This window comes from Struthio camelus, chromosome 13, assembly GCF_040807025.1.
Source record: "Struthio camelus isolate bStrCam1 chromosome 13, bStrCam1.hap1, whole genome shotgun sequence".
In the NCBI taxonomy this organism is placed as follows: domain Eukaryota; kingdom Metazoa; phylum Chordata; class Aves; order Struthioniformes; family Struthionidae; genus Struthio; species Struthio camelus.
This window is the reverse complement of record NC_090954.1, coordinates 8,723,394-8,746,241: the sequence shown is the minus strand read 5'-3', so window position 1 is coordinate 8,746,241 and position 22,848 is coordinate 8,723,394.

The following is a 22,848-nucleotide window of genomic DNA, read 5'->3' as shown; positions in this document are numbered from 1 at the left end:
GGAAACAGATCCTGACCCACCAGCAGAAAACGTTCAGTTCACGCCTTCAGGCTTTTCTAACAACTGAGTACTTGAGTCTCTCTCTAAATATCATTGGTTGCAAATATTTGATACAAAGCTATGCCAGGAAGCATTTTTGCTTGGTTTTGTTTTACTGTGGATGCAGAACGCTGCCTAAAAAATCACCAGCTAGAAATACTGGACTGTCGTGGCTACGCGGCCTGGATTTTTCTTCTAGCACCATGAGATTTCAGACGGGTGTGCTTCTTGGATTGCTATGCCTGGTATGCACTGGATTTGATTATAGGTTTTCTTGCACTTCTATTTTCATTAGTTCTACATCACAGAGTGCGTGGAATGCGTGCATTGCCAGCCCAAGAAAATTAAGATGTGACATTGTTTCTCAAGGACATATGCTTGGGGCATATGTTTTTCCCTGCTTCTCCTCTATCAGTGCATAAATCCCAAATGGATCTATCAAAAAAATAAAATAAAATAAACGGAACAGTGCTGACCCAGTTTAAGGGTTTTGGTTTTTTTCCTTTCCTTCTTTTGCTTCTCAAGGCCAGCGACAGAACAAAGGCCACAAACAGAGCTGCCAAAACACATGGGCTTGTTGGACATTTTTGTCTAAAGACACTATGAAGTGCTAAAATATTAAAGATATCAAGCAGAAAGGTTTCCTCTGGCCTTCAGAGGAGTTCTGCAAAGGACAATAAAAATGTAAAAGAAGAATGCTGAATAATCAAATGTAGTTTCTTTTTTTAAATGTAAATAGTACAGACTGAACGTTAGTGTGTGCAAGGTACTGAGAGAACTTGAAGACGAATCCTGGAGACTTCGCACCTAGAAGCGGCCCCAGCCCCGGACAGTGACAGGACAATGCTCTTCCGCCACCTCCAGCTGAAGGGGTCATTTCTGTGGGTAAGAGATATATTGGGCCCCACTGCAGAGCATCTTCAACTGCGAGCCTCAGGACCAGGCATATTGGCATCGATTTGTTGTACCATCCAATTCAAGCCTTGAAATTCAGAAATAAGCCTGACCTTTCAGCCCCTCTGTAATGCTCTGAGTTATTCAGGACCGGAGTTTGGATCCAGGGCTGTTTTTCAGTCCTAATGATCTGTTCAGATCTTGACTTCTCTGGGGGACTGCCAATAAGGAGAGGATATTTTAGAAGTAAACGCTCGCCTTATATGAGCTCAGCAGTGACCCTCCAATTCAATCCCCAAAGGCCAGTAAACAGCCACTGAAGGGCCAGCAAGAGTTTGAGGACAATCCAGGACTTAAAGTCCACTCTCACTCCCCAAGCAACAGCGTGCTGTACTACTTATCACCACTGCTATTTAGCTGTTTGGACCACATTTCTTCTCCTCGATTAGGCAGCACCAAAGACAAGGGTACTCTGTCACTAGGGTAGAGAGATGGCAAAAATCTAGGATTGTAACAGAGTCCCTAAACTGTGCTGGTGGCTTTTTTTCAATTATTATTATTATTATTTTTGTCTGCAGAACCCACTGAAGTAAATACCAAGTAATTAGGGTGTTCTGAAGTGACCTTATGGAGCATGTGCTTGAGTCCATGGACCTCGGCCAAAGCTACTATTGTGGATTTCATGCCAAGACTTGGGAGAACCCTGGCTCCCTCCCATTGTTTTCTTTGGCCGGGCTCTATGGATTCTCAGCCTGGCAAGAAAGCCCCATTTTAAAAGTACTGGCAAACACTGTGCAGTTTGTCACACCACGGCTTATGATTTAGGACCTTGATTCAGGCTCAACACTGGGATCTTTTGTTTAGCTGTGTTTGTACATCATTTGCAACTTTGTATTAGTTAATAAACGTCAGTCTGCTAAGAGCGTGGCATGTCCAGTATTGCGGCGAGGATTTTCCCTTGAATATACAATCCATAGCGAGAATGACTGAGTGAAATTGAAACAGCCCTATCCATCAGCCCAGGGCTTATGCTCATGTAAACAAAGCTTTCTAACGCAATGGATACTTCAGTGATAAAACTATATTGCTGCATACCTGGTTAAACCCAGAACTGGAGGATAAAGATTTGTACTTCTCTTTTTTGTTTAATTGATTCTCTTCTGTTCAGGATTCGTCCTCAGAAATACAGGTGAAATATGAGGCGCTTAAAGAAAAAAAAAAAATACCTCTCTGGACCCACAAATCTATTTTACAGGTCCCTCAGGCTTTGTTAATACGCAGTTATAAGCAAGAAATGACTCTGCAAAAAACAGCCTTTTGGTAAAAACCAGCTCTTGCGCACTTTGTGTATTTTGGAAGCCGTATTATATCTTTTTACTGGCTAAGGATAGCAAAAACCAGACGCTGAAATTCAGACTCCTCCAAATCCTGTGTGCAGGGGGATGAGGAGTCAGAGGGCAGGCTGAATATTTAATACCAGTGTGAAGCAGAAAAGTCTTCTTTTAGAAAGAGAGTCAAATAGTTCAAAATCGCAGTACCTTTGTGACCAGCCCTGCTGAAACTCCAAAGACAAAACAGCCCTCTATGCTTCTTATTGATTAGAAATGAATAAGCCAGCCAGCTGACTTCTTCCTGAAAGAATTTTTTTTTTTTTTTTTGGCTGTTGAATTAACCAAGAGTAATGCAATACAATAACGAAACCAAGGTTATAAATGGAAATGAGCTAGTAAACCAGCTAGTTAACAGCCATACTGGATCAAATCATCAGTGACCGAGATAGTCAATAACGTGGCAGACATGAGGCTTAGAGTAGGGTCAAACCTTACAAATACTAAGCCTAGAAGACTGAGGATGTGGTTGGTGTTACCTCTTGGCCCCTGAAGCTCTTACAGATTCCTCCACAGTCCAAACAGCCAAGAGAATGCTTCATTCCCTCCATCTTTAAGTCCAACGTGCGTACCTTTGATATATAACAGTTGGCAACTCCTACTCGCTCACTGAAGGGTTTTCTTGGTTATGTTTCACAGTCTCAGGGTAACTGAAGAGAGGATTGCTCAGAATTTGGGCCAGGAAGCAATGAATGGTGCCATTCTAAACATACATCTATACGTCTAAACAGCTATACAGCAGGCTGTCAGTTCAAACTCCTCCTGTCTCACGAGATACCTCAAAAGTATCAGTGAAAAATATCAGCGGGAACTGCCTGTCAGTGTACTTCCTATATTGACAAAATAGGGAAAAAAGGGGGGCAATATTACTTCATGACAAACAAATTGACAAGCATGGCAACACGCTTTCTGGACTCTCCATAGCATCAGAGTTTGGTGACAGCTTATGTCACATCAGCAGGTTTCTCTGGACTCCTGGCTGATCAGGTTGACCCAGCAGAGATGTGGTTTTCTCCTTTTACACACCTTAACTTGGAAAGCACAGAAGTCATCCCTTCTTCATGGTGTAATGTTCTCTGAAGTATGACCATATTCTGCTCGTACCTAACTGTAAAGGTTATAATTCCACCTTGTTCAACCCTTTGGCACTTATCCAGAGCATTTCTAAACAAACCAGGTTAGCAGAAGCCAACCCTGAGCAACACTTGGCAAACTGGATCCCTGAACGGTCTGGGAAGTCCCTCTCTTGAAACTGGTGGGTTTTCCACATTTGTCAGAACAGCCACAAGCAATGGAAGGTCCAAAAAGTGTGGGGTAAACCAGAGCTGATGGCATGGAAAGCGTCTCAGCCCCCCTCCTGAGGCTCCCATTCAACCTCAACATGTTCATGGACATGACCTATGACCTGATGAACTATCACAGTTTCTCACTCACGTCTCAAAAACTCTCATGCCTTTTATTAAAATACCCCCTGAAGTTTCTTTGCAACCAATTGGAAATTGATAAAACAACCAATTTTGGCTTAACAGGGCAAAGGGTCAGCTCCCAGTCAAAAGATTCAGCGTTAGACCTACGCTACAACTTGTTGGTACTAATCCCATTTAAGCTAAAGAAAACTAAAATGTATGTACACCCAGCCTCAGTCTTATGTCTAAGTACACTTAACACCAGCCCCTGTGGTTTCTGGTCCCAAGCTCACGCCCAGACAGGAAAGGCACTATTTTTTTGCTTCAAGTGTGACTGAAATCTCACTCAGCTCACCATGCTCATGAGAATTCAACGCTGCATCTCACTGAACAGCTGACCTGACTTCAGTCTTGCCATATGAGGCCAAATCCTAACAGAAACCACCTGTGGTATTTCAATAATATTAATTCCAAGCTGAATTCAGCCTTGTACCTGACTGACATCCAGCATCCATTTCCTTGGCCCACTGCTAGTCTCTTGCTGACAGCACTCCAGGACTGAGAGCCATGGAAGAATAAACTGCTTTCGGTTAAACCTCATGGCCCACCCTGCCAGCTAAAATGTTATCCCTGCTATCCATACTGTGGATCGTGATGGAGTACAAAACAGAAACAGAACGGTTTGTTTTGCAGATCTGATGCAAAGTTCCAGTTATACAGCTTGCAGTTTCAACTACAAGACCGTATAACAACATATGGATCTGCTTCATGGTACTAGCTGCTTCCTCTAGGATCTGGAAAGGTCCGAGACATGACTCTCTCTTATTGCAGCACTCGGGATTGGCTGTGATACACCAGAGAAGGAATTCCTGGGAAAGACCAAGTACTCTCCAAGGATGGTCCCCAGTTCTGGCATTTAGTCCTTTTGTAGCACACCAGCTCGAGAGTGCAATAGCGCAAGATTTACTTGTTTAGCCAGCGTCTGGCTGGCTGCAAGAGACATCAGTATTTGCTAGTGACCAAGCAGGAAAGGTCATTTATTGTTATCTATTTTAGGTCATATTCATACTCCTATTTCTAATCTCTCAGCCGCTCTGTACTGGACAGCAACAAACCTCACGCTATATTAGCATGTCAAACATATGCACCGCGTATCAGCTGAATCATGCAGAGAGGAGATGGTATGAATGGAAAATGTGCTGGGCCCCATATATACGACATATATACGACATATAAGTATATTTCAACCACATTATATAATTAAAGCCCACTCAGACCATATAGATTATGGAATTTGAGAAGTAAACACAGACCATTAATTTGCTGCTTTAAATATGTGAGTGATTTTTCAGCCCCTTCTTCCCCGGATCCTGAAGAAGCTTGCAGGTCTATCCTTGAAGCAAAATAACATCCAAGATGCTTTTAGCATCTCCCCTCTTCTTTTTCCTATACTTCCCCTCCCGTGAACCTGACCCTGTTGCTGCCGATAGCAAGCAGGAAAGGTGGTCTGGCTTCAGTGACCAGAAAATGAGAATTTGGATCTGTGGTGCAGGCTCATCTCATCAATTTGGGTATAAACAAGCCGGAGAATGAGTAACATCAGCTAGAAATGTTTAATATTTGAACAGTGACCTGACTTCTGCCACTTCATCACCAATTTCTGATAGAAGAGATATCCTTGTCCCTCTTTTCCACTAGGACAGAGGAAGTTCCTTCATTACTTGCATATATGTGCCAAAATAGGAACTGTAGTGATCTTCATGTGCATGAAAATGAGGAAGGGCCACCAGAGGTTCCAGTAACAGGACAGGAACATCACTGTTTTACAGAAAACACTCATTGAAATGGAAATAACTAGAGAAAGAAGATGAATAAAAGATCAAAGGAGAATATACTGCCTTTTTCCCTCAAGGGCCTGCTACTGCATCTGTTAAATCAATGTCAAAAGTCCTACTACATTTAGAAAAGAATTTAAATATTTTTGGGGAAAAAAATGGGTATTTTGTACAAAATGACATTTTTGTTGAGACAATGTTTGGACAAGAAAATAATAATAGTTATTATTGGCATTATCACAGAACTAAGGCTCCAGTTTTCCTTTCTTGGAAGAGTTAAATTTCTCCTCTTATGAAACAAGAAAACAATCCCTATAAGAAAAATTTTCCAGACAATGCCCATCCAAAACTCCAGGTCATCAGCAAATACGTCCAAACACACAGTAAGGTCACACAAACAAAATACAGAGATTAGCCCTCTTTGTCTAGAATATTAAGAACTGGAACAAATAACAGCAACATCCTTACAAGCTGTTCACATTTTTCCCAGCATGGCTCTTCCACTCCAAGGGCTTTTTTTTGTAAATCACATTGTATGAAATTTTTTCTCTTATCATTTCTCTCCCACTCCATTCCAAGCAAAGCAAAGAGGATTTCTTCTTCTGTGGTTTCCTATTACATTACAGATACCTGGAGCATGGAGATACCAGTGGCCTAACAAGAAGTGTGTGGGTTTTTTTTTTTTTTTGTGAAAGGGAGTCTTAACTAATAACCCTTCACTCATTCCTCTCCTGCTCCATGTTTTCTGTTTCCTACAACCTTCCTGCTACCCAGTCCCACTTCCTTATTTCTTCCTGCTCTCATCTTCTCTGCTGTTATCTCAAGTCTTTCTCCCTTGCCATTTCTTGCGCTGGAAGTGGCCATGCTTTCTCTAACTATGAGCCTTATGGAGGAAGCTGAGAGTTCACACAGGTCTGACCGAGTCTGTCGCACCAGCCTTTAGAGGGGAAAATACAGGTCTGATGAGATCAGAGATTATAACTCCTCCACACACTGTTCTAGTCAAAACCAGAAATTATGCATCTAAATTATAGGTCACTCATAAAGTCAGTTCTTACAGGTATAGTATAAATGCATCTCAGTGGTTACCGTGAATATCCTACCATCCTTCAAATCCTCTTCTCCACACACCTCTTACGCCAAGATTTTCAACAATGACAACTACAAATAATTCTTACCCAACCTTAATCTCATGCTTTTCCTTATACTATATTATTACTTCTCTTACTGTAGTAGCATCCTGATGCTACCTTTTGGAGATTGAAGCTCCAGCCACTTACACTCCCAAGTTCAGAGAAAGCGGGATCCTCCTCCAAGAATGAACCTTTTAGAGACATGCACATGTGGAAAAGAAAGATTTAAAAATCTAAACCCATATAAGCAAATAACAGATAAACAGCATCTGCAGGCTGGGACCATTAAAGGTAGGGAGACACCCTGGGATCCCAATACCGGGATGCCTTCTGCTTGCAATAGTGATTTTAGCTAGAGGGGTCCTAAGAGCTTCACAGGCCTTTAACAAATGTTTTACATTGTATTGTGGCAAAATAGGAAAAAGAGAAACTCAGAAAGTTTGTGTGCACAGAATTCCTCAGTTGCATGTCTCTAATCCTTCCTTAAGTGGTATAAAGGAGAGTCAGAACCCATTGAGCTAAGGTCTGTTTGCTCAGTCCAAACATTATTAAATGACGCGAGCTCTGAAGAATTTGTTCTTTTTTCTCTTCTCTTCATTTCTGTATTTTGGACACTTTTCAATACAAAGATCAAGCACTATCTTCTTTCAAAGTGCCTCTAATTAGGTTATTACTGAGAGCATAAAATACACACATTTATTGTTATTAAACCTACCGCAAAAATGAGGCTAGCCAATGCTCTGAGTTCACTTCTACTGGCGGCAAATAGCTATTTTGCTCTGTTAAAAATTTTTTTCACACAAAGGAGTAAAACACCTCCAGCGCCGACCATGATGGAGTTACGTGACTGACCCCTTCTTGGGCAAACAGCTGTAAACCACGAGTATCCACATCTGAACGGAAACCGAGATTAAATCCAGTTGTTTGTAGAAGTTTCTCCTGCAGAATTTCTTAAAGTTCACATCCAAAATATCTCCCTCCCATCCCGCAGACATCCTGTGTTGGGTCAACAGCTCACCGCCTGGCCATATTTCAAATCCACGCCAAGAAGAGAAGGAACTGTTTGCTCCTTTTCCAGCTCCTGTAAGCTGGACCCCTATAGCTGCAATGGCTCCCCAGTAGCGATTGCAAGCCTCCCCGTGCAGCCTTGCCAAATCCAGCTACTTCTGGGGGCGATTCAGCCCCTGCGAATCTGAATGGCTCCCCAGAGCCATCTCTCTCTCTTTAGGGAGCTTAAAGGGACTCAGGTCTTAACATACACATCTTGGTCAAGCGCCTGCAGCTTTGAGAGATTCCCCAGCCCTTGGTACCAGGAGAGCAAAGTCCCTTTCTAAGAGCTATCCAATACCAGCCCATGCGGGCAAGAGAGTCCACACCAGCACCTAGGCAGGGAGGTTTGGAAACAGACCTGGGCAAAATCTTTCGGCTGAAGCAGATAAAAAACAAACAAACCAAAAAAGGCAGTGGCAGGCTGGCTGAACATGTATTGATTCTAGCAAATTGCTTCCACTGCAAAACAGACATCCCAAGGAAGGGGGGAAAAAAACAAAAAAGGTCAAAGTGTTTAGATTTTTTTCCAATCAATAATATCAGTACTTTTAAAAAATTACTTCATCATGTTTTTAAAATATTTTAAAGTTTGAACAAAGTTCAATGTCTGGATTAAACGAAGGGTTTTGTTTGATCTAAAGTGAAACAGTTTCAGTTCTGCAGTTAGTTTTTTTTTATCCTGTCTGCTTGACTCAAAAAGAAGTCTTTTCTCCTGAATTTTCAGATCAGTTAAAATTTGAAAAGCTGATTATCAGAACAAGACTACTTGTCAATTGTCTGAGATCCTTGGGTGAAAAGCTTTCTCAATAATTTGAACATTTTATCTTCCCGTAGAGCTTCTGTGCCGAAGGGAAGAGAAAGCTGGGATTTACAATTCATTTAGATCCTCAGGAACCAACCTAGAACTGTGAAAACAAATGTTCTCAGATTACTTCTTCCTATGATATAGTTACCGTAAACTCAGATTGTATTGTCAGCTTCTGTTTGGGCCTGGCTTCAAGACTAATATTAAACTGCGCTGCTGCATAATTCTGTGGCTGTTTCCCCAGCCATAATGCAGGCTAATAGGTCAACCTTGGCTTTTGGTAAGTCCAAAAAAATGAAAAAACTCAGTTATAGAGCTTTAGAATTCTTACTAGACAGCATGCTGTAATTCTTGTTCCTGAGTCATACTGCGAAAGCTTTTTATAATATCTTGCGTTTGCTCTCAGAGCAAATGATTACACTTCTGCGTTCTTCACCAGTCATCCAAAAAGATATTTGAGATTCTTTGCGCAGCGAGGGATGAATGTGCTGCAGGGAACGCTCTCACAGGCAGCACGTGACGGGGCTGCGAATCCTGAAGTGCATGAGTACTATTTGCATCAACATGTGCTGCATCTAGGGCAGGAATGCAGTTACATGCTTCACTCAATGTGGATGTAGGAATCAATTTTCTTGCCTTATAAGGTACATCTACAATTGACATCAGGGATTCAATTCCAAAAGCATTCGTAGAGCTTCCATGTTCACAGCACCGGCTGCTACGGGGAAGCAGAACTGACTGCTGTAGCTGACAAAACAACTTCTTCCCCAAGAGAGGACCTATCAAAGCAGATGGTATCAGAGATACCATCAAAGCCTACTGTTATTAAACTCCTTTTTTCAAATGTGACTGAGGTCATAAGCAGAAGTACCTACCTTCCTATACCATCTGGCTGGTACTGAAATGATCTAGTGGTGTCAAGGCCAAAACAACAGCAGAAAGTGCCCACCAAATAATATTTGCAATATAGATTGTTGATAATCAAAATTGAAAGGGCGCTGGAGGTCTCGAGTCTTTCTATAACACGCAAAGCAAAGAAGCACTACAGAGAGGCCTAAAACAGAAGCTAGATCTCCCAGCTCCTATTCCTGCACATTAGCCACAGGAACATCCTTCCCAGATACTGTGATACCTGATACTGTGACTGAATAGCATCTTCCCATAGCTCTCCAAAAGCAACTGGGTGTAGACGACCCTGGCCAGGAGCATAGGACTGACCTTTTATTGAGTCATTTTCTGTCTCCTTTTAATATTCACTGAGAAGATTATTCATTATTGAAAGAGAATACAAAATGACTCAGCAGCAAGCCAGCCCCTTATGCGACAATGAGATCGGTGTAACGCTTCCCGTTGCTTTAGAAGGCACTAGCGTGACACTATTCATGCAGTCCTTTCCTGGTGACCACTCTGGAAGAGAAACAGTCGCACAAAAGCACAGAGATTCACTGCTTCCAGTGGTGAACATTATACAACAAATCTGGCAAACACCTGTTTTGAGGAGGAGGAATCAAAGCAGTGTCTTTCAGAGAAAGATGACCCAGCTTTGCAAGTATTGAGCACTATTCAAATTCCAGACATGTTCACGCTCTTTGTTATCCTGCTGTTCATGAACATTCATTCTAATGGGTATTTCACACTGCAGTCAGGGTAATTGCCATTCTTCTTACCAGTAACTAGATCTGTTTGTCGAGAAGGGAGTTGACAGTTGAACCAGATTACCCATTATTCACTATTTCCTATTCTCCTACTTAAGAAAGGGTGAAGGGGAAAAAAAAAAAAAGTCAGTCTTCTTATATTGGAACAGAAACAATGAACAGCAAATTTTCAAGGGGACAATTCATGAACAATTCCAGGGCTGAAATCTGTTCATATCAACCATCTGGCTAATAACAGCTCCATAACACTCAAAGGGAAAACATGTAAAACCTGGATCGCAATTTTGGCACCTCACTAAAACAGCCTGCTTTTCAGAAGCACTCAAAATCCCACAGCCCTCATGGAAGTCACCGTGAGCTGGAGTTGGCAACACTGGTTCAGACAGCTAATAAGCAGAAGAAAGTGTGACCTGTGCTACATCTGCCCTCACCAACCTGAACAGAGTCGCTCCCTCACATCCACACTGTAGGAGAGCAGGGCCAACAGGAGGGAAGCAGCCAGGACACTGTATCCCAGCTCCCCCCTCAAGATTCCTCTGACATATTCCTGGGGGTAAAGACAGATGCAGAGACCAAAGGTGTACATAAAAACTTGTGCGTTTCGCAGAGCTGGGGCTTGTTATCTTCTTCAGCTATCTTTATTGCTCTAAACCTTGTATTTAACAAACATGTTTCTAGTAATCATTTTTAAATTAATAGCATTTGAATGTTGAATATGGGCAGCCTGCAGCTATGGGTGCTGTAGAAGCAGATCTTGCAGGCCTGACTCATAGCAGTAACGGCTTCAGTATCAGCTTCTTAATTACGAGGGAAATTACTGGAGCAAATTACCATAAAGGTTTAGGAACATTCAGTCCATTCTGACCCTTCCGGGTCTGTTGCAATATGTATTTGCTTTTTCTTCATAAATGTCAAAATGCCTCCCTTTTTTCACCAGCCTTCTCCTTCTCTTGGGAACATGGAAAGAAACTTCTTTTCACCATGGCAAGGTACCAAGAAGACAGGTGGCTTCATGCATAAACAATGATAATTGGGAAAGAGGTGATAGAAATTCCACTCTGCACACTTCCAAGTCTAGCACACAAGTTCTCCGCAGTGTATGAGGTCAGTTGAGGCAGAGAGGGGTTACTGACTCGACTAAACCCTAACTCACAATCATTCATAGGTCTTCAGCACACCTATGGACCTTCACCCACTCCAACTTCAGAGCAATTATTCCAGAAATCCAGAGTCACAACTGAAACGTATACTCACTTTTTGAGAAAAAAAGTGCAAAAATTACAGTAGCTGAAGTAACTAATCTCAATTTTTGCTCAGTAAAAAGTTAGACAACATAGCCCTTGTACATATCCTGGTACAGGAGTACCAGGGTATGCATACATACAGGGGTATGAACCCCTTGTTCAGCCAACCATGGGAGACAAAACTTTATACTGATGCATTTGCTTTTAAGTGACAACTTTTGGGAAACATAGCAGCCTACCTAATGCACAATATTTCCCTAGGAAAGAACCAAAGCACTATCAGTTTAACTTAACGTTTGTTTCTGCAAATGTAGTTGTTAACAGAATTTGAGTGCTGAAAATTACCTATTGCCTCAGAGAGTTAACATTACAAGATAAGTTAGAATAAATTCAAGGCATTAATCCATTTTCAGTAAGGAATTCCTTCAGGTTGGATTAAGCAAGATTTACTTGGTTTACTTATGTTCTGTCTGCTAGTGTTGCCTTTGTGCAAGTTCCAGTGAGCCCCACTGGAATTAACGTACAGAGAGGGTCATGCCAGGGGAGCCTCCTCTGAGATGAACCAGATTTCCACTGGCACTTACTGGATCTTAACAGTGCATTTGAACTTGGGCGTATTTGCACATATAGGCTCAGAGAGAGGGGCTGTGAGACCAGCAATCTGGCCTTAAGCCTCTCACGTGAACTTGTGTGGCGTGATCAGTCACCACTGCTTTTTTGTCCCAGAAGCAAGCACTTCCCCCTGTGTTCACATACCTCCATGTAGTCAGGAGAACAGAGTGTTCCTTCCCATGCTCTGACCAGGAGGATTACGAGGGGCTGGCCCGGAGGGGTGATAATGAAAATGCCTGGGCAATGAACCCATCTGGTGATGTCCTCATTGGCCTGGCTTTCAGTGCCAAGAAACTCAGCAGGGGTCACCCTCTCTTTAAAGCAAACATATGTACAATACGTACGGATTTCACTTGCCCTGCTATTTCCACCCCACCCCCTCTGCTAACGTTTTAAATACTTTCCCTGAAAACACTTCTCTGCAGGAACGCCTGCTAAGCAGATCTCCAACTTCATTGCTGTACAATGTGGTGGGGCCTGACCTTTTCAAAGGAAGGGTGTTCCACATGAAGCCAAGTCCTTCACCCAACAAGGCCCACGTTTCCAAATCACCGCATGTTAAGGGACGTCAAGGCAATCCCTATATTGGTAAAGTCTAAAGGCCAGGGCCTGCTCTCTGGCCCTGGGGCTGAGCAACACGGCACAACCCATGTCCCCAGAGCTGCTTCTTTATCAAAAGAGTGCAGCATGGCGATACTGCCTATTGGAAACAGTCTCCGGTTACGCTATCACCAAACATGCCTGGCCATCATCTGGTAGAGCGGTAACTGGCTCAGGCCATAAGCTTGCCACCAGGGTACTAACGCTGAAACAGTCAGATGGCTGTGGGCCAGCACTCGGGCTTGCGCCCTGGCCTTGTTTAACTCAGCAGCACAGAGATAGCCAGGACCATCAGCTTGCCCATCCTTTTCCTGCAGGGCAAGCTCACAGCCACCAGAGTCTGGATCCGAGGCACCAGCACCTACATCCACACCAAAACAGCGGTACAGGTCCATCATCCTCCGTAGATAAAGCATCGACTCTTACCTCCTCAATGGGCATCACCACAGCTGGCTAATCAGCAGCATGAAAGGTCTCAGAGGGAGAAGAGCTCACTCTCACCTGTGCCAGGAAGGCAGATGCTGAACCAAGTCTACTGCCAGAGGATTTTCAGGAATTGTCCAGCAAATGAAGCTAATGGGACAGACAGCACCTTCAGCCCCACCAGGAGAAGGTCTCCCATAGCTCAAAAGTGCCCTCCTCTGGCTGATTTTGACAGGCTCATCTATAATTGCTGAGATAACATTTTCTGTGGGAAAGAATGATTAAAAATTAGCTGTAAAGTGATGACTGAAGGGTGATTTGCCCTGAGGGAGGAAGTTTTTCAAAATCGTATGAAAGATGGGCTAGCTGCACTGTGACTTCCATCACAGTCAACCTGAAGGAAGCAGCTCAGACCTGCAGGGAATAGCTGCCCTCCGACAAATTCCTCAGCCAAGATTTTCAGTTCAGAGTGGCTTATGGTTCTCATGCCGCATGTTTATGGCTTTCAAGGTAGCTACTGAAAAAAACCTTAGTTTTCAGAAGATATAAGCTCACAAATTTCCACACTGCTAAGTCATCTCTAGTCTTTCATCTCCAAGCAGTTACCAAATGTCTATTTTAGGAGAAGACAAATCATGCCCTAGAAATGCCTGTTTTCTCTCTGCCGACTGCAACAGCAGTCTAGACAGTGAGCATAGCTGGAGACCTCTGTATTTGGTCAGGTGAATCACATCACCATAGATTTCAAGATTTCAAAACATTACCCTTTGCCTTGCTTAAAAGTTGTTTAACTGGCTAAAGAAGTTAATGATGGAAATGATCCATGGATGATCTTAGAAATTTCTGTCTTGCTCATCTGTCAGTGCAGGTGTACTCCACACAGGTATATCCTAGAATTTTTTCTCATTTCATTTTAGTATCATGGGAAAAGTCCCCACTTCTCTTAGAAGCTAATTCCATAAACTAGTAGGTCTTGGATTTATTCTTTCTCGCCCAGGTATTTACAAATATTCACAATGGATTAAGAAAATCAGAATAAAAACACAGTTTTGTAAATGGAAAGGTATGTGCAAGCAAGTCTTAGACAATTTTCAGTGGGCTTCTTTACATGTCATTAATTTGATCTGCGTAACGCCCAAAGACATCTCTACTTGCTTTTGTGATGCAACAGCAGTCAATGGAAATAACCATTCCAATGGAATGGAACCAATGGAAATAACCCAGTGGAAGGCAGTAACATCGAGACTTCCACAGCAAGGGGAGGTTCACTGGGCAGAGATTCATTGAGGAATGCCCTAGCACTCTGTGGAACATGATATTTCTATCACACTATTATGATTTGGAATGACATTCTATGTGGCAACATGAATGTCATAATACCTTTTTCCAGCATGCATTTTTTCTACCATGAGTTACGGCCAAGTTCCCCAAGACTTCTCTGTATTTAGCCACAAATCCTAAACACACGATGAGGGCCTTGGAATACCTAAGGTTTCCTCCAGCCTGACAAGAACATTTTTATCACCATCATACTAGGTAAAGACAGCTTCCAAAACACCTTGACAACAGATCTTTTCCTGATAATTTGCGTCTCACATGGCAGGGAGTAGTCCTATTTTTGACTGGTAGATCTAGCTGGCATTACGTACATACCGCCTAGAAATGTTTGCTTCTGTTCCAAGCAGTCAGGACAGAATGTATTTGAACTTCTTGGAATATGCAAGACTTTTGGGTTTCTTGTATGTAATGGTAAGTGAGCTTCCTCGCTTTGATTTCTGCACCAAGTAATGGGTGACAGAAATACTCTTCATTTTTCACTTACGTAGGTAGCTCCACTCTTAGATATAATTGCATAAGTCTATTTGGCCGACTCAGACAGCCACTTTGTTCTGCTAACATCTCTGCCCACACCCGTCCTCATAAGTTTGTGACTTGGCTTGGCGTTTTCTAAACAGACCAAATAAAGATTTATTAAATCTAGTCTCTCAATAAAAAGAATATATATGGTATTATAAAAATCAACTGGTTGGCCTCATTTTTTTCCAGTGTGGGGATATTAGTGCTGCATCACCTAGTCTGCCCTCCATTACAGTCCGAAGGCTGTCTGGGAGTAGCTGATGCTACAATTTGGCCCAGGGTCTCTGTTACCACTGGCTACTGCAGAGAAGGATGCAAGCCAATTATCGTCTAGAAAAGGCAAGTCTTCTTGCCTTACCATTAACACTGGAACCTTTATTATTATGAAACGTTTTTCATACAGCACTGCCAAAAGACCAAGAATGGGGCTCTTTGGGCACTGTACATCCACAGGGAGGTAGGCGGTCACTGCCTAGCTTGTAATTTAAAAAAAAACACAAACACACACAAGACAAACACAGGGCAGGAGAAGGGATGTTCTGGCTCTAATTCTGAGATGATGTTTCCTATTCATGAACTCCCTTTCCCCCAAATGACTCCTTTGAATAGCTTCTATGGGAGATATCTATGTCTGTGCTTCTTACAGCCCATTATGGGTAGTTCTAATTAAAGCACTTCTTAAATAGAAGATAAGAGTATATTTCTCAGATTCCCTACCAGGGAACGGGGTGGTTAGGCTTGGCAGACTAGAAAAAAAGCTTGACATATTGTGTCAATATCACAGGATCTGTCTTTCTTTAAATATATAAAATCTCTCATGGTTACAGTTTAACATATAACCATTCTCTTTTAAATTCTGCTTTCAGTACTTTCTCAGCACTGACATCCAGTTTCTTCTATTCCAGTCCTTTTCACAGCAGCCAAGTCTACAAAAAGATCTTAGCACTTCACATGTTTATAATTACTTTAATCAAAGACTTTAAAGAGCTCTGCAAACATTTAACAACACTTGCAACAACTCCACAGGTCTGTTGTAGGGGGTTCTCGTTTTATTCCCAATGTATAGACAAAGTAACTAAGGTAACGGAAGGCAAAAAGTATTTGACTTCCCACTTCCAAGCTGTAGTGTGTTAACTATTAGATAATTCTCCTTCTACTGAGAACAGCTTAATTCTGTAATATACAAATATTGACTGCTTGTGCTCAAGCATTGCTCTCAAGATCTCCTTCAAAGGTAGCTGCATCAATCTAGTTTCAGGCAGAAATTATAGTCTCTTTATTTCCAAAGTGTGTACAGGGATTTGGCTGCCAAGTGGTGGAAGTCTGGACTGAAAGTTTCAGTTCAGACCCTGTACAAAAGCAGGCCTTAACTTTGAAGCCCAAGAAGCTTGTACATAAAGACCTCTCTACTTAAAAAAAGGGCACTCTACAATCCACACTTCCCCTGAGTTACACTAGGAAGAACGAGGGCGGGGAGGGGTGTCACTTGTACCCCGCAAGGCGAGAAGGGCATTGCAGGAGGCTGCAAGAGAAAGCTCTCTTTGGGAAGGGTCGATTTTACCTGATGAGCGTGCAAACCTTCTCAAAGGCGAGCCTGAAGTCTCTGAATGAAAGCGCACTTAGAAGTGGAGGACAGGCTGCAGTGTGAGCCTCGCACATGCCCCGTGGCACAAGCGGTGCCTCAGAAGACACGCCACGGAGCACGGGGAGCCGTAGGGTCCTTTTCGAGCCCAGCCACCAGACGGGCTCCAGCCTGTTGGTCAGCAGCCCCAGGGAGCCCACTACAGGAAGGCACGGAGCAGCCCAAGCCTTGTTGCCTGACTCCGCAACTCCACCATCACAGACCACGAGGCCAAGGCATCTCCCCGCCAAGGCTTCCAGCTGCGGCAGCCTCCGTGGGAGCCTAGCTCTCGCTGCAGCCCCTGGAGCCGGCTCTGCTCTGTGCGCTCCTGGGCGTTTCAAGCCACGCTTCCCTGACAATAGAGAGCTGCAAAAAAGCTACGCGCCTTTTCCAGGCTGGGAAAACATCCCGAATTGTTGCCTCCCCTCCACTCCATTATTAATCACTGGAAACAGCTGTTCCCTCTTTTTTTATTTTATTACTGTTTAATATCATTCTGATCAGCTGCTTCTGGCAAAGAAATGCAGTTAGAAAGCAAAATCTATATATCCCTTCACACAGCTGAGAAAGGTAAAGATAGTTACATGACATGATCCTTCAGCTCCCAGAAACTGAACTGAGACACATTAAACTCCTCTTATATAATCCATCTATAGTCAAACTGCCCTGTATGCAAATTCACACCAGTACCCAAGAAAGGAAAAGCTATTTTTCATTTCCAGTACTCTGACCCATCCAGGTCTCATGAACAACAGCTAATGAGGTAATAGGTTCAGATTTTGCCATTACCTACTAGGGTAGGTCAACCTAGAACAGCTTGAAGCTATTAAAACGGTTCTATATATTTTTGTGAACACATGTATCATAAAGTCAAAATGATGAAGTGCCTGGTACAAATAGATTTTGAAAACAGTCAAGAACAGTTTGTTCCCAGTCCTGGAGGAGTTACGGATCCCTGGGATGGACCATAGCTGCCAAACGAATCTAGAGATGATGAGAGCCTTTAACCTTCATCACTTCAAGATTCAGCAGGGATGCAAGTCAGTAAAACCTTTGAAGCTGAAGGTGATGTGACTCGTGTACTGTTTAAAAAAAAAAAAAAAATCACCACGCAGATGGCAAAATAAATGCAGAAAGGAAGAGCCAACTGTGAATTTGCGTGTATACAGGCCAGCTCCTCAGCTGTTAGGAGCGAGCCCAGTTTATACTAGCTGACAGCCTGATTCCATGGGGGTTTTAAAAATGATAATAAAGCTATTTAGGGGTATTTTTTTTTTCCTATAGCCATTCTCTTCCCTCACCCTGATCCAGCTCCCAAAAACTGAGTAGACCCCCAGTAAGCTCCGTGGGAGCAGCAACGGGTCCATGTTGCCCGACTGCGGCAGCTGAATTGTGCTGCGAGGAGCAGGGTAGGTTGGCAGTAACATATGTCTTCCCCTCCATATTTCTCCGCAGCCTCATCACCATGGCAATGGAGGAGGAACATCGGCTGGAGGCAAGCCCGGGGCGATAGCACAGTGCAGAGAACCAAGCCGCCCCGGGAACGCTGCCCGAGGGGGCGCGGAACCAGCCCAAATTCCCTCCTTTGCAGGGAATCCGCCAGCCGGTTCCCAGCACCAAGCTGTCGGGAAGAGAATGAGCTTAACTACGTCAAGCCATGTCCCCAAGGGGATTCTTAAATCAGTTTTATCCATGTTAATATTAATGGGTGCCTGGGTAGGGGTGCTACAGAACGAACCATCCACAGCACGCCCCTCAGTCAGGGAACAACGGCCACTGTTGGCTTATGGTGACTTGATGTTTCAACAGAAATACAGGGGCAAATGGATTGAAGCAGAATTACATGACAGGACCACACTACTTTAAATCAATTTTTAAATGATCTGGTCGGGGCATTGCATCGGCCCAGACAAGGAAGAAATCTGATTAAAGAAGGAACTGTGAGCCTCAGTAGAAAGAACCTACTGATCTCCAGCCCCCCTACCTGAATATATCTACCAGTACAGCACCACTGGTGACAGCAGCGATGAAAAATTTGGGGGGAAAAAAAAAAACCTACTACAAAAGCAAGCAATAAATATACTTAAGCAACAAATATAGCCTATTTCTCAGGTTTGATTAGGCAGGACTCGCATGATTATAGGTCAGCATCAGAACATAAAAATCCTCATGTCACCAAGCCAAACAGCCTTTCAAATTTCACTCCTCCTCCCACCACCTTCTGGGTTTTGCAGGAATTGTTTCTTGATGGTCAACCCTCTATTCCATCTGTTATATCATGACAGCCCTTTGTATACAAGAACAGAGGAACAGGTTTTGTTTCTGAGCTGATAAAGGAATGTGGCAGTTTTTGAGAGATTGGTATAAAAAAAAAAATCTTCTGAGTTTCAACAGCAAGCCTTACAGTCAAGGAGCACACTAAAATTAAAAAGCAGAAATCCTGAGGGTCTTTTGTATTTTCTACAGTAATTCAGGAACAGGTGTTCAGCTATTTCGTAGCCAGGAGCATCATTCCAGTCAAAGATGCCCCTCTCTAGCATCAAGGGTTTTCCAGCAACCTATTTGCACTCATTAGCAGTTATTGCCACAATGGTACAAGTCAGAACAAGCTTGGGGTGCTGGCACAAATATAAACTTGGTTGCTGTCCAGAAAAGCATATTAAGTTTGTTTGAATGGGGTGAAGGGAGCTATAGTGGAACAAAGCATCCTCTAGGTACCTTAGTTAATCATAAAAAAGTAGAGGAAAAAGGGAAGCAAAAGTAACTATGTGTTGACTTGCGTGCCCAAATATCATCATTAAAGATACTTTGCCAAGGCTGGTGCTCACAGTCACACATTAGACTTGCCTATTCAAGCACTGGGACTATGCATATATGCCAGGTTAAATTCAGGAAAATGGACCTAATTAACCTTTCGCATATATCTCCTTATTATGTGCTCAGACTTACAGCCCTTTTGCTCAGAAAGCTTTCTCCCAGTTGCGCACCCCAGACTGTTTGAAATTCTTAGCCTGCATTTTCACTGAATAAATGTTAGTGAATAAATGTGAACATTTATTCACTAACACAATATCTAACATCCACCCAGCAGTTCACATTTTCATATCCTTTGTAGATAGAATCAATTCTCAATGAGTATCTGAAGATATCAGCTTACATCACTTCTAAGACACAGTATGCTATATTAACTAGGTTCTAGCTAATTTTATTTAGGCGTTAACTCACTGCATTATCATATCTGATCCATGACAGCGATTGCTCTCTATTTAACAGCTATTGACTGGACACCCTTAGCTCTGCATCTCCTCCGAAGCAGGCTCATGGGAGAGCCCATGGTCCTGAGGGATATCAAAACCAAATCCTCCTTTCCTGCCAAGAGGTAGCTTTAGCCTACATCTGCCAACTAGAAGCTGGGCCAGGAACTACAGCATAAAATGAAATTATCGGAAGCAACCAGACTCTCTGGAACAATTTTCAAAGAAGAGGCTGCAAAGCCTGTGCTTTGGACAAACAAATGAACCACTTCCGCACAAGCTACTGGTCAAAAGCATTCACTGTGCATTATCTGCAGCAAATGTTCCCATCTTTCAGTCCACCTCCTACCTCTGAATTTTACCACTGTGACAGAAACAACTGCCTCATCTTTCACCTTCAACTTTATGGGATATAACTTGTTTTTTTCCATTCACACTGTGGCCTAGGAATCCAAATCCTGACAGCAGGAAACAGGTGAATTTGTCCTCAAAGACTGTGTGCAAACAAGGACCTTGTCTGTCACTCCGCGTGCTATTTCAATGACCTATCTAAAGGTCTTGTGTGGTCTCTGCTAGACGCAGAGAGAGGGGTGTAGGAAAATGTCTGAGCTCTTAATGTTTTTGATGACATAAGAGGCATAGAATAGCACTAACTTCAAAAAGTGCTAAGGATACATAGGGACCACAAAGGCAAGGAGGAAATAATTCATTTGAAAACTTAATAGCTTCCTGCAAATAGCTGTGACGTGGGAAGGGGAAGCAAAGTGGGACTTCCAAGGACGTGGTTTGACAATGCACTAAATCTAGTTTCTGCCACACGATCAAAAATGCCACAGCCACATGAGGCAAAATGCTGATCGGGTATAAACTCTGCTGGTTCAAATTTGTTCAAAACATTTCAACATGTTAACTTTGTACTGGCAGGCTTTATGCCAGATCAAATATCACCTGTCTGCACCTCTATGCCGGATCAAGTATTCTCTGCCCTCCTGCAACCAGCATAAAGCTGAAATAAAACTGCAAAGCCAGTATGGGTTCTGCATCTTGTGCCCAATGGGCTGGCAGTTGCGTTCCCCTTTCTGACCTACATCACTTGAACACCTCTAGGTGCACAGCTCCGGTGTTGTAGAACCACAACCTGAAGATCTAATTACACAACCATTTTCGCCAGGAAAAAAGTCAGTTTGAGAAGTTCCCACACCTCAGTTTACCTCCTCTCTGCTTGTGCTGATGCAACTGGTTGTTGGGCTATGTGGTAAACTGGGTCAGGGAAACGTATTTTGGACGGCCGTCGGTTTTCTACTTTCAGATCATTTCATGTATCTGCAAACAGCCGCCTCAGCACAACTGAGGGGGCAATGAACCATGTGGTACAGTGCCAGGAGCAAGTGGCCAAAGGTGGGGGCAAAACTTCTTAAATTGTCTCTGCTGCTGGGGGAAACCTTCATGTAACTGCACCCTGAGGAACGCAGCTGCCAATCTCCTGAGTAAGCTACCAGCATAGCATTTGCATTTGAATCGAGAGAAAAATCCCCAAGGAGCATGTTTAGGCAGGTGGCTAGTCTGGAGTTGGTCAGAGGTGGGATGGAAGGAGGGCATTCTTCACGAAAATTGGGTAAACAGTTTCCCAGGCTGCTACACACTACAAGGATTTTAGGTTGTTTCCAAAACTTTTACGTATGTATCCGAGCCTTTGCCTTAAGCTTTAATAAATAAATCTTCCCTTAGCTTTGCTATGAAACCGTCTAGGGTCACGGGACCAGACTTCTCCCTGTGTTGGAAAAGGCTCCCTCCTTCTCTTCAAGCTAATTACTGCTCCTGCCTTCCTCAGCATCAGAGAACGGATCCCGGCCCTTGGGCTCCAGCAACATGAACTAATGGGAAGCCGCTTTTAGTTGCAGCCAGGAACTGCATCCTCTGTAGCGTGCAGCCACCAGGCTTGGTCTGCAAGGGGGAATTTTGCCCGTTGGAGCTGGTGGAAAACTGAAGGGAGCCAAAAGCGTACAGCAGGCTGCAGAAACCTGACCTCCTGAATCGACTCCCAATCTGGTGGTTAATACACCTACTGTTCCAGCACATTACCTGCCGCTGGCCAAGTCTGTGTAATGCTGTGTTTCACATTGTCTGCTGCTGGATTTTTTTTTTTTTGCTTACCTATTTCAGGGGGGAAAGGAGGGAGAGAAGAAGGGGGAGGTGATGGTGATAGCAGGATTACCACATATAGTCATTATAATCATTAACCACAGAGCACTAAATGAATCATTAGGCATCACAACAGATCTACACATGCTTTACTTCTTAAAGCTTCCTGACTTGAGTCTCTGTTTTCTGCACAAATGCACAATGATTGTTTCAAGAAACCAAGCACATTTGCAATGTTACAGCTGCAGCTCCTTCCAAAAAAATAACTAAACAGACCAAGCTCTGCCGAAGAGACAGATCTGTTTATAGAACACACTTTTCTTTCACTAGACCAAATATATTCAATCCTCTTAAATAAACATGTACATTAAAAACCTGATTACTGGCTAAATCAGAAAAAAATGAAATAGCTAATAGGAAATTATGTAACTAAGAACAGCCTCAATAAGAACTTGCATTTTAAAATACTTTATTTATGCCCTTTCGAGGCTAATTCGAGGACAACTTTTAAAAAATTCTACCACCAAAGACCAAACTAAACGATTCCATTAGAGATAGAAAGGAACAAAAAGTGTGACGAGAAGGGATTTAAAAAAATAAATAAGCATTCAATCTACAGTATTTGCAACGTAAATATTGCCTTAGCCTAGAACGTCTAACTAACAAATAAAGTGATATTTACTTGTTTGTTTTTTTATTACCTAAGCTAAAAAAAAATAAAAAGAAAAAATTCTTATTTTTTTCAAATTCTATTGTTCTTATTACTCAAACAGCTATTTCCATAGTCATATGCTTGCAACAGGACCTGGCAGCAATTTCAATAAGTTATCTAAGTATTACAAAACTGCTTTACAAAAGCAGACCAAACCGCTCCATTCAACCCTCCTAAA